This window comes from Podarcis pityusensis, assembly GCF_964106645.2.
Source record: "Podarcis pityusensis genome assembly, chromosome: 1".
Taxonomy (NCBI): domain Eukaryota; kingdom Metazoa; phylum Chordata; class Lepidosauria; order Squamata; family Lacertidae; genus Podarcis; species Podarcis pityusensis.
The window spans coordinates 826,762-835,546 of record NC_138028.1 but is presented as its reverse complement, the minus strand read 5'-3'; the positions used below and the strand labels follow the sequence as shown (position 1 = coordinate 835,546).

The 8,785-nt window shown below is 48.0% G+C and overlaps 1 long non-coding RNA gene across 1 annotated transcript in view; it reads right to left on the bottom strand.

The window, feature by feature from the left end:
- Positions 1-6,431: 6,431 nt before the first annotated feature.
- The window catches only part of LOC308470499, a 53,162-nt gene continuing 50,808 nt past the window's right edge, over positions 6,432-8,785 (bottom strand). Inside the window, exon 4 of the long non-coding RNA XR_013982445.1 lies at positions 6,432-8,382. This is a non-coding gene — a long non-coding RNA (uncharacterized lncRNA). The remainder of the gene's footprint in view (positions 8,383-8,785) is intronic.

The following is an 8,785-nucleotide window of genomic DNA, read 5'->3' as shown; positions in this document are numbered from 1 at the left end:
CCATGCAGCAACTCTTATCACTATGCGTTCATCTCAAACAAAATAGGATCTTTTCCACCCGTTATAAACATATCTTTAGCTGTGTTAAATAGTCCTGATTCTATATAAGATTCTATATGATTTCCTATTATTATTATTATTATTATTATTATTATTATTATTTTGGTAGATCAATATTTCAGTGCAGATGGGGAACAACCGTACAGCGAAACCAAGAGGCCACATCAATTTAAATAAAAATGTAGACTTTTGAAATTACAAACACTTTTAAAGCATCTGTAACCAAGAATGTCGCAGAAATGTATAGCACAACTGCATTTGGAAAGGATATTGCAGACTTTGGAAAGGTTCAGAAAAGAGCAACCAAAATGATCTAGGGCAGGGGTCAGCAAACTTTTTCAGCAGGGGGCCGGTCCACTGTCCCTCAGACCTTGTGGGGGGCCGGACTATATTTTGGGAGAAAAATGAACAAATTCCTATGCCCCACAAATAACCCAGAGATGCATTTTAAATAAAAGCACATTTTTACTGTAAATAAAAGGACATATTCTACTCATGTAAAAACATGCTGATTCCTGGACCGACCGTGGGTCGGATTGAGAAGGCGATGGGGCCTCACAGGCGATTGGGCTGGATCCAGCCCCCGGGCCTTAGTTTGCCTAACCATAATCTAGGGAATGGATTGACTCTCCTATGAAGAGAAAGGTTTCTGCGTTTGGGACTTTTTAGTTTAGAGTAAATGCGAGTCAGAAGCAATGGGAGAGAAGATGATGATATTATGCATGGCATGAAGGAAGTGGAGGGAGAAAATCCTTTTTCCACTCTCACAGCACTGGAACTCATGGATATCCGAGGAAGCTAATGTTGGAAGATCCAGGACAGAGAGAAGGAAGCCATCCTTCACAAAGTGTTTGAGCGATGGAAGTCCTTCCCATGGGAGGCCGTGATGGCCACCAACATGGATGGCTTTAAGAGAGGAGGAGACAAATCCATGGAGGAGAAGAGGTCTGTCAGGGGCCGCTAGTCACAGTGACTGGGCTCTGCTTTGCCAGTTGCTGGAGACCACAGGAGGGGAGGGAAGTTCCTCAGGTCCTGCTGGTGGGTTTCTGACAAGCATCTAGTTGGCCACTGTGAGAACAGGAGGCTGGATGAGATGGACCACTGGCTATCTTCTGATGTTCTTAGCCCCCGCTCAGAGACTTTTGGGCATATTTGGATGGAGGAATCCATAGAGCAGGTGAGATTGGTTGGGAGGTTCAGAGGCAAGGAGTCCCTCTAGTCCAGCCTTTCTCAACCTGGCTACCCCTAGCTAGACAGGCCAGAGCTCAGGGATGATGGGAGTTGTAGTCTAACAACATCTGGGGACCCACAGCTTGAGAACCGCTGCTCTATTACCCCAGGACAAAAATCCCCGTAGGTCTTCATAGTCCATAATCACCAAGGGACATCTTCTCACCATTTGGCCTAATAGACCACCAATATTAGGGCCTGGACTAGATTACTCTTGGGGTTCCCTCCAACTCTACAATTCCATGATTCTATGACTAGAGCACCACAGGTGTGATCTCAGGCAGGCATCCTTTGACTTTGCACAAATGTACTTCGGCTCATCCTCCTCCTTGCAATATTTTAGCCCTACCAGCAAATAGATCTTGTGCATTGTCAGTTTCCTGCTTGACACGACCGCCGGTCAGATTTCGTGGTTCTCAGCCCCAGAAGGAGAAGCCGACAGTCTCTTTAGCAATACAATGAGGAGACAGTTTAATCTTTGCCAGGGATAAATATATTTGTTACAGTTGTGAATTGTTTTATCACTGTGGAAATGATTTAAGAAAGATTTGAGCGGCTTCCTCAAAAGTATTTTTCAGCGCCTGTAACACGGAACAGAAGAACTCGTATATCTCTGCCTGATTTAAATTTAAACTCTCCAATATGAAGTGTTTCTCTTTGCTTTCATGTGTTAAAAATGTCGGCTGCCGCTGGAAATCGGTTCTCGCTGACATATAATAAATGGCTACCAGGGGTCAGTGCCTGCTGCAAGATTGAAGAGAAAGCGTCTGGACCCAAACCCATCATCTTCACTTCCTCGCACAGGCATCTGGTATTTTGAGTGGAACCGAAACAATTGTTTTTAGAGGAGCAAGCACAACAGCAAACAAACACACACTCCTTTCTCACAGGCTTGAAAGGTGGGGCTTTCTTGTCACAGGCTTTCATTGGCAAGCACAAAGATCATTTTCCTGTTTCAGCTGCCACCCAACACTGTATCTCTGATATGATTTTGTTGTTGTTTAGTCGTTTAGTAATTTAGTCATGTCCGACTCTTCATGCCCCATGGACCAGAGCACGCCAGGCACTCCAGTCTTCCACTGCCTCCCGCAGTTTGGTCAAACTCATGCTGGTCGCTTCGAGAACACTATCCAACCATCTCGTCCTCTGTCGTCCCCTTCTCCTTGTGCCCTCCATCTTTCCCAACATCAGGGTCTTTTCCAGGGAGTCTTCTCTTCTCATGAGGTGGCCAAAGTCTTGGAGCCTCAGCTTCAGGATCTGTCCTTCCAGTGAGCATTCAGGGCTGATTTCCTTCAGAATGGAGAGGTTTGATCTTCTTGCAGTCCATGGGACTTTCAAGAGTCTCCTCCAGCACCAGAATTCAAAAGCATCCATTCTTCGGCGATCAGCCTTCTTTATGGTCCAGCTCTCACTTCCATACATCACTACTGGGAAAACCATAGCTTGAACTATATGGACCAAAGGGCTATCACACAGAAGATGGAGCAAGCGTGTTTTCTGCTGCTCCAGAGGGGAGGACCTGAACCAACAGATTCAAATGACAAGGAAGAAGGTTCCAACTAAACATTAAGAAGAACTTTCCAACAGTAAGAGCCATTTGACAGTAGAACTGACAACCTTGGAAGATGATGGACTCTCCATTGTTGGGGGATTTTAAGCAGAGGTTGGATGGCCCACTGCCATGGATGCTTTAGTTGTCCCAGCTCCTGCCAACCTAGCAGTTTGAAAGCATGCCAGTGCAAGTAGATAAATAGGTACCACTGCGGCGGGAAGGTAAACGGCGTTTCCCTGCGCTCTGGTTTCCATCATGGTATTCCATTGCACCAGAAGTTGTTTAATCGTCCTGCTGGCTACACAACCCGGACAAACAGCGGCTCCCTCGGCCTGAAAAGTGAGATGAGCGCCACACCCCATAGTCAAGTTTGACTGGACTTAACCATCCAGGGTACCTTTACCTTTTTTTAGCTGTGGTGTCTGTATTCCAGGGGGTTGGACTCATCTGTCAGGGATCCTTAAGTTGCACTCCCTGCATTGCAGGAGGCTGGACTAGATGCCCTTTAGGGTACCTTCCAACTCTATCATTCTAGGATTCTAGGAAGCTAGGGCAGCCGGGCAGCCCTCCAGACAGCCATGCCTGGCATATTGTGCATTGGAGCAAGTGCATTTTATCACGATGGAACAGATGGCCGCTCAGAATAAGCAGATCTCGGCCAGGAAGAGAACAGCCATCCATCACCTGTGTGAGCACCCAACTGGACCCTTCCGGGTCCCCGTGGCTCCTGGCTCCATCATCCCCAACCTCTGAGTTCAAACCTGGCTGGCAGTTCCTTGCCATCTCACCACGGCTCCATCTGCATAATCCCCGCTTGATGCTTCGAAGGGCCTCTCAACTCGAAAGCAGCACACTTGTCAAAATAATGTCACTCGTGCAAGGCGGAGGTGAGCACCAGCGCTGATCCCCCTTCCTCCTCCTCCTCCTCCTCCTCGGTGCGTCAGGCTTTTCTGCCGTTTCTAAATAGGTCACAGATTCCTGTCAGACAAAGGGAGAGCTGGCAGCAGTTATCTTGTCTGGTTTTACATAAACCTGACAGGCAGATTAGAGCAGGAACCTTCTTGCAGGCATGTCAGCCACAGAGAGAGGAGCCCCATTCCGACTCAGGGACCTTCTTGGGTTTACACAATGTAGTCCTGAGACAGCTACAGAGTTATTGCATGAGTCCTGTTGCAAGTTCATCAAAGAAGGGTGGGTGGGGGCAAGTGGAGTAATTCCTGCCCTCACTGGCCACTGATGGTCACTTCAGGAGGTGTCAATGAGGTCACAGCCAAAGGCACAGCTCTTTTTAGATGGGAAATTGTCCCCAGAGCCAATGGAAGTTTGCTGCCCTCTTCCTGAAGACAGCTATGGCAAAGTGTCTCATAACACTACAAGCTGCAGGCATCCAATGAATGTTCTTCTTCTTCTTCTTCTTTGGCAAGAGCTGGACCATAAAGAAGGCTGATCGCCGAAGAATTGATGCTTTTGAATTATGGTGCTGGAGGAGACTCTTGAGAGTCCCATGGACTGCAAGAAGATCAAACCTCTCCATTCTGAAGGAAATCAGCCCTGAGTGCTCACTGGAAGGACAGATCCTGAAGCTGAGGCTCCAATACTTTGGCCACCTCATGAGAAGAGAAGACTCCCTGGAAAAGACCCTGATGTTGGGAAAGATGGAGGGCACAAGGAGAAGGGGAGGACAGAGGACGAGATGGTTGGATAGTGTTATTGAAGCTACCAGCATGAGTTTGACCAAACTGCAGGAGGCAGTGGAAGACAGGAGTGCCTGGCGTGCTCTGGTCCATGGGGTCACGAAGAGTCGGACACGACTAAACGACTAAACAACAACAAACAACAACAAGTAGATGAATAAGATTGTCCTCCATAAACACAGTCTTAACACTGAGTTCATAGGTGATTGTGGAGGCCAATTCTGGATCCACACGTCCTTCCACAGTGGGGACATTGGTTTCTGGGTGGGAGTTGATCATGGTGATGGTTTGCCAAGCGTGCCTTCCTCTTAGCATGTTTCTCCCTTGTGTCCTGAGTTCGAGTGTCTTCAAAGCCCATGACACCTTTGGTAGAGACTGTTCTCTAATTGGAGCGCTTGCAGGAAAGTGTTTCCCAATTGCTGGTGTTTATACCACATTTTTAAAGGTTTACCTTGAGAGAGTCTTTGAACCTCTTTTGTTGGGATCCAGGACACATAGAAGAAATCACTTCTTCAAGGTGTGTATGGTTAAACTGTGGAACTCCCTCCCACAGGAGCTTTAAGAGAGGATGGAGCTAATTCATGGAGGAGGAGAGGGCTATCGGTTTCTACTGGGCAGGATGACCATGCTCTGCTTCCACAGCAGGAGGCAGAGATGCTTGTGAATGCCAGGGGCTGAAGGCAGCAGGAGGGGAGGGGGCTCTTGGGCTCAGAGCCCACTTGCAGGATCTGGTTGGCCATGTAAGAGCAGGATGCTGGACTGCATGGGACATGGTCCTGATCCAGCAGGACTCTTGTTAGGTTCAGTGTTGTTCTGAGTTTGAGGGGTCAGCCTGGCTGATATCCTGAGTCTCCTCCAATTCTTGGGGTTCTGTACCCTGGGAGGTTTATGTGCTGTGTGAAGAAGGACTTTCTATTCTCTCTGTCCTGAATCTTCTAACACTCAGTTTCCTTGGATGCCCTTGAGTTCTCATGTAAGAGAAGAGTGCGGGCAGAGGTGGTGTAGTGTGGTGTAGTGGTTAAGAGCGGACGACTCGTAATCTGGTGAACCGGGTTCGCTTCCCCGCTCCTCCACCTGCAGCTGCTGGGTGGCCTTGGGCCAGTCACACTTCTCTGAAGTCTCTCAGCCCCACTCACCTCACAGGGAAAGGAGAATATTAGCCGCTTGGAGACTCCTTAAAGGGAGTGAAAGGCGGGATATCAAATCCAAACTCTTCTTCTTCTTCTTCGGGGTCCTTGGAAAGCGGGTGACCACATCTATCCAAGCAACCTGTTCATGAAACCAATGGCCCAGCCAGCAAGGGCCTCTTGTGGCCACCTTCTGCCATGTTGACTTACCTTGGGAAGGCTCTCGGAAATGTCCAGTAAGAGCAGAGAGGATTTACTGCACAGCCAGTGGGGAGGTGATGCTTATCGATCCCATCACAATTTATTAGCGAGCTTTTGACTTCTGCAGCCCAGGGCTGTCATACTTTTTCCAGAGGACATGAATTGTATTGGCTATTCTTCAGGAAGGGACATGAAGGTAAGGGAAAAGATCTATGAACCCAATTCTGTAAAAACAGCCCCAGATCCCATTTTGGGGACACTCTCACATTCAGTAAAACATATTGCGGCAGGCTGATCTCTGAGCAATGCGAGATTCCAAGGGTTCCAGGTTCTCACCCAGGGTCTGTGCTTCCTTTTGGAAAGGAGGCCCACTGGAGACTTGGATGACTTTATGACAGATTGTTTATTCACACCTACATACAATTTGGGCCTATGATGGAGGGGCTCAGAGCATTAACACCCCAAGAGAGTTTTGTTTCTCACAGCCTTGGATTCAAACAGAAATCTCTCTCTCTCTCTCTCTCTCTCTCTCTCTCTCTCTCTCTCTCTCTCTCTCGTTTGCTGCTTTCCCTCTAGCTCACTTCACTACAACTCTCTGGCCTCAACTCTCACTTGGTCCTTCTAACTACCTGGAATTGAGGGAGGGGCCCCACCCATTTGCCCATAAAATCACAGTAAAAACATAATAGGGGAAAAAGAGGGGGGGGATTAAAATACAGGTTAAAATGCCATTTAAAATGCAACCTCATTTTAAAGTAGCTGATAAATCAAGACCATAAGGAGAGGGAAACATAAGGGTCAGAGTGAGTCCAAACCAAAGGCCAGGCGGAACAGCTCTGTCTTGCTGGCCACGCAGAAAGATGTCAAGTCCCGCAGGGCCCTGGTCTCTTGAGAAGATTCAGGATAGATAAAAGAAAGGACTTCTTCATGCAATGCAGAGTTAAACTATGGAACTCACTTCCACAGCAGGTGGGGTGGCCACCACCTTCAATGGCTTCAAAAGAAGATTGGACAAATTTGTGGAGCAGAGGAAGGGGTGGAAACATATCAGTCAGGATACGTTTTGACTGATCAGTCAGGATAGCCAGGATGGCCATACTATGCCTCCACATATATCACTTTACACATCGCTTGGGAAGACAGGCAAACTAATGCCAATGTACTGGAAGAAGCAAAGATCACCAGTGTTGAAGCAATAAATCTTCAGCATCAACTTCGTTGGAATGGTCATGTTGTGCGGATGCCTGATGATCGTCTTCCAAAGCAACCACTCTATTCTGAACTTAAAGTTGGAAAGTGTAATGCTGGTGGTCTAGAAAAGAGGTTTAAAGACTGTCTCAAGGCAATTCTAAAAAAAAATGTAGTATACACACCGACAACTTGGAAACACTGGCCTGCGAGCGCTCCAGTTGGAGAACAGCCTTTACCAGACACCACAGGAGGAGAGAGTTGCTTTTGTGCTCAGATCCTGCTTGTGGGGTTCCCTTGATGGCATCAGGCTGGCCACGGCAGGAACAAGACGGTGGACTCGACAGTCCATTGGTCTGTTCCTGCAAGGTTTTTCTTATGCTATCCAAACTTGGATGAAAACCTGTTTGCCAGTCTGAGGAACCATCATGCAAAATCTGGATGCCAGAGGATCCCTGGTGGAACTGGCCAATGGATCATCCTGTCCACCTTCTGCTTCTCATGGTGGCCAACCAGATGCCCTAAAGCAGGATTTGAGCACAAGAGTAACTGTCCCCTTCTGCAGTTTCCAGGAACTGGTATTCAGAAGGTATTCTTAAGAGCAAGGGTAGGCAACCTAAGGCCCGTGGGCCGGGTGCGGCCCAATCGCCTTCTCAATCCAGCCCGTGGACGGTCCAGGAATCAGCGTGTTTTTACAGGAGGAGAATGTGTTCTTTTATTTAAAATGCATCTCTGGGTTATTTCTGGGGCATAGGAATTTGTTCACCCCCCCCCCATAATAGTCTGGCTCCCCACAAGGTCTGAGGGATGGTGGACTGGCCCCCTGCTGAAAAAGTTTGCTGAGCCCTGCTTAAGAGGTGTCTGAGTGAATCACAGAACCACAGAGAAGAGGTGGGCAGACAGATAGACAACTTTCTCTCTCTCTCTCTCTCTCTCTCTCTCTCACACACACACACACACACACACACACACGTCTCTCAGCAGCTGTTCCTGAATGAGCTAATAAAAGACCTCTGGACTTTCTGAGGCCAAGGTGCCAGCAGTTTCCTGCATTCCTCCTCTTGCTGTAAGTGTTGACCTTGGGCAGACAGCGGGGTCTCCGTCTTCCTTGCCAGACAATGGAGAGTGTGATGACACCCAACAATCAGCCCTCTTCAAGGTGCACTTAGAGGAGACGTTTCCTTTGACAAAGGCGGGAGGACTTTGAAAGCCAATAAAATGCATTGTGCTCCTTTACTGGAGCTCTCGGCTTCCCTTGTTTGCGGATCCGCGGCTGCAGATTGTTTCCTTTGTCACCTGATATGATGGGAAGCTGCGAATTACAGAGTTTCTGAGGATTAAAAAAAGAGAAAGATCAAACCCGATGGATGCTTGTGGAAGGATGCTGCGAAACGCATTTCATAATACACTGGACAGGCAAACCTTCTCCCTAGGCTCAGGGTTTGACTCCTAATGAGTAAACTAGGCAGGAGGCAAATACCCAGTGAGGAAAGTAGGGCTAAGATTGGCCTTTGCCCCCCAGCCCCCCACTTTTGCATTTTGCTCTGCAGATGCTATTCTGGAGAAGCTTCTCTGCCTTGACTTTGGAGATTTGCAAAAAAGGCCCTGACTTTAAGGCTGCCTTGGCAGATGCTTGTCCAACATTCATGTTGCCAACCGGAGAGCAGCACAGGTTTGAAATTAAATATTTTGCCAGCGATCACAGACTCCGCAGCTATTTGTGGATCCCTTTC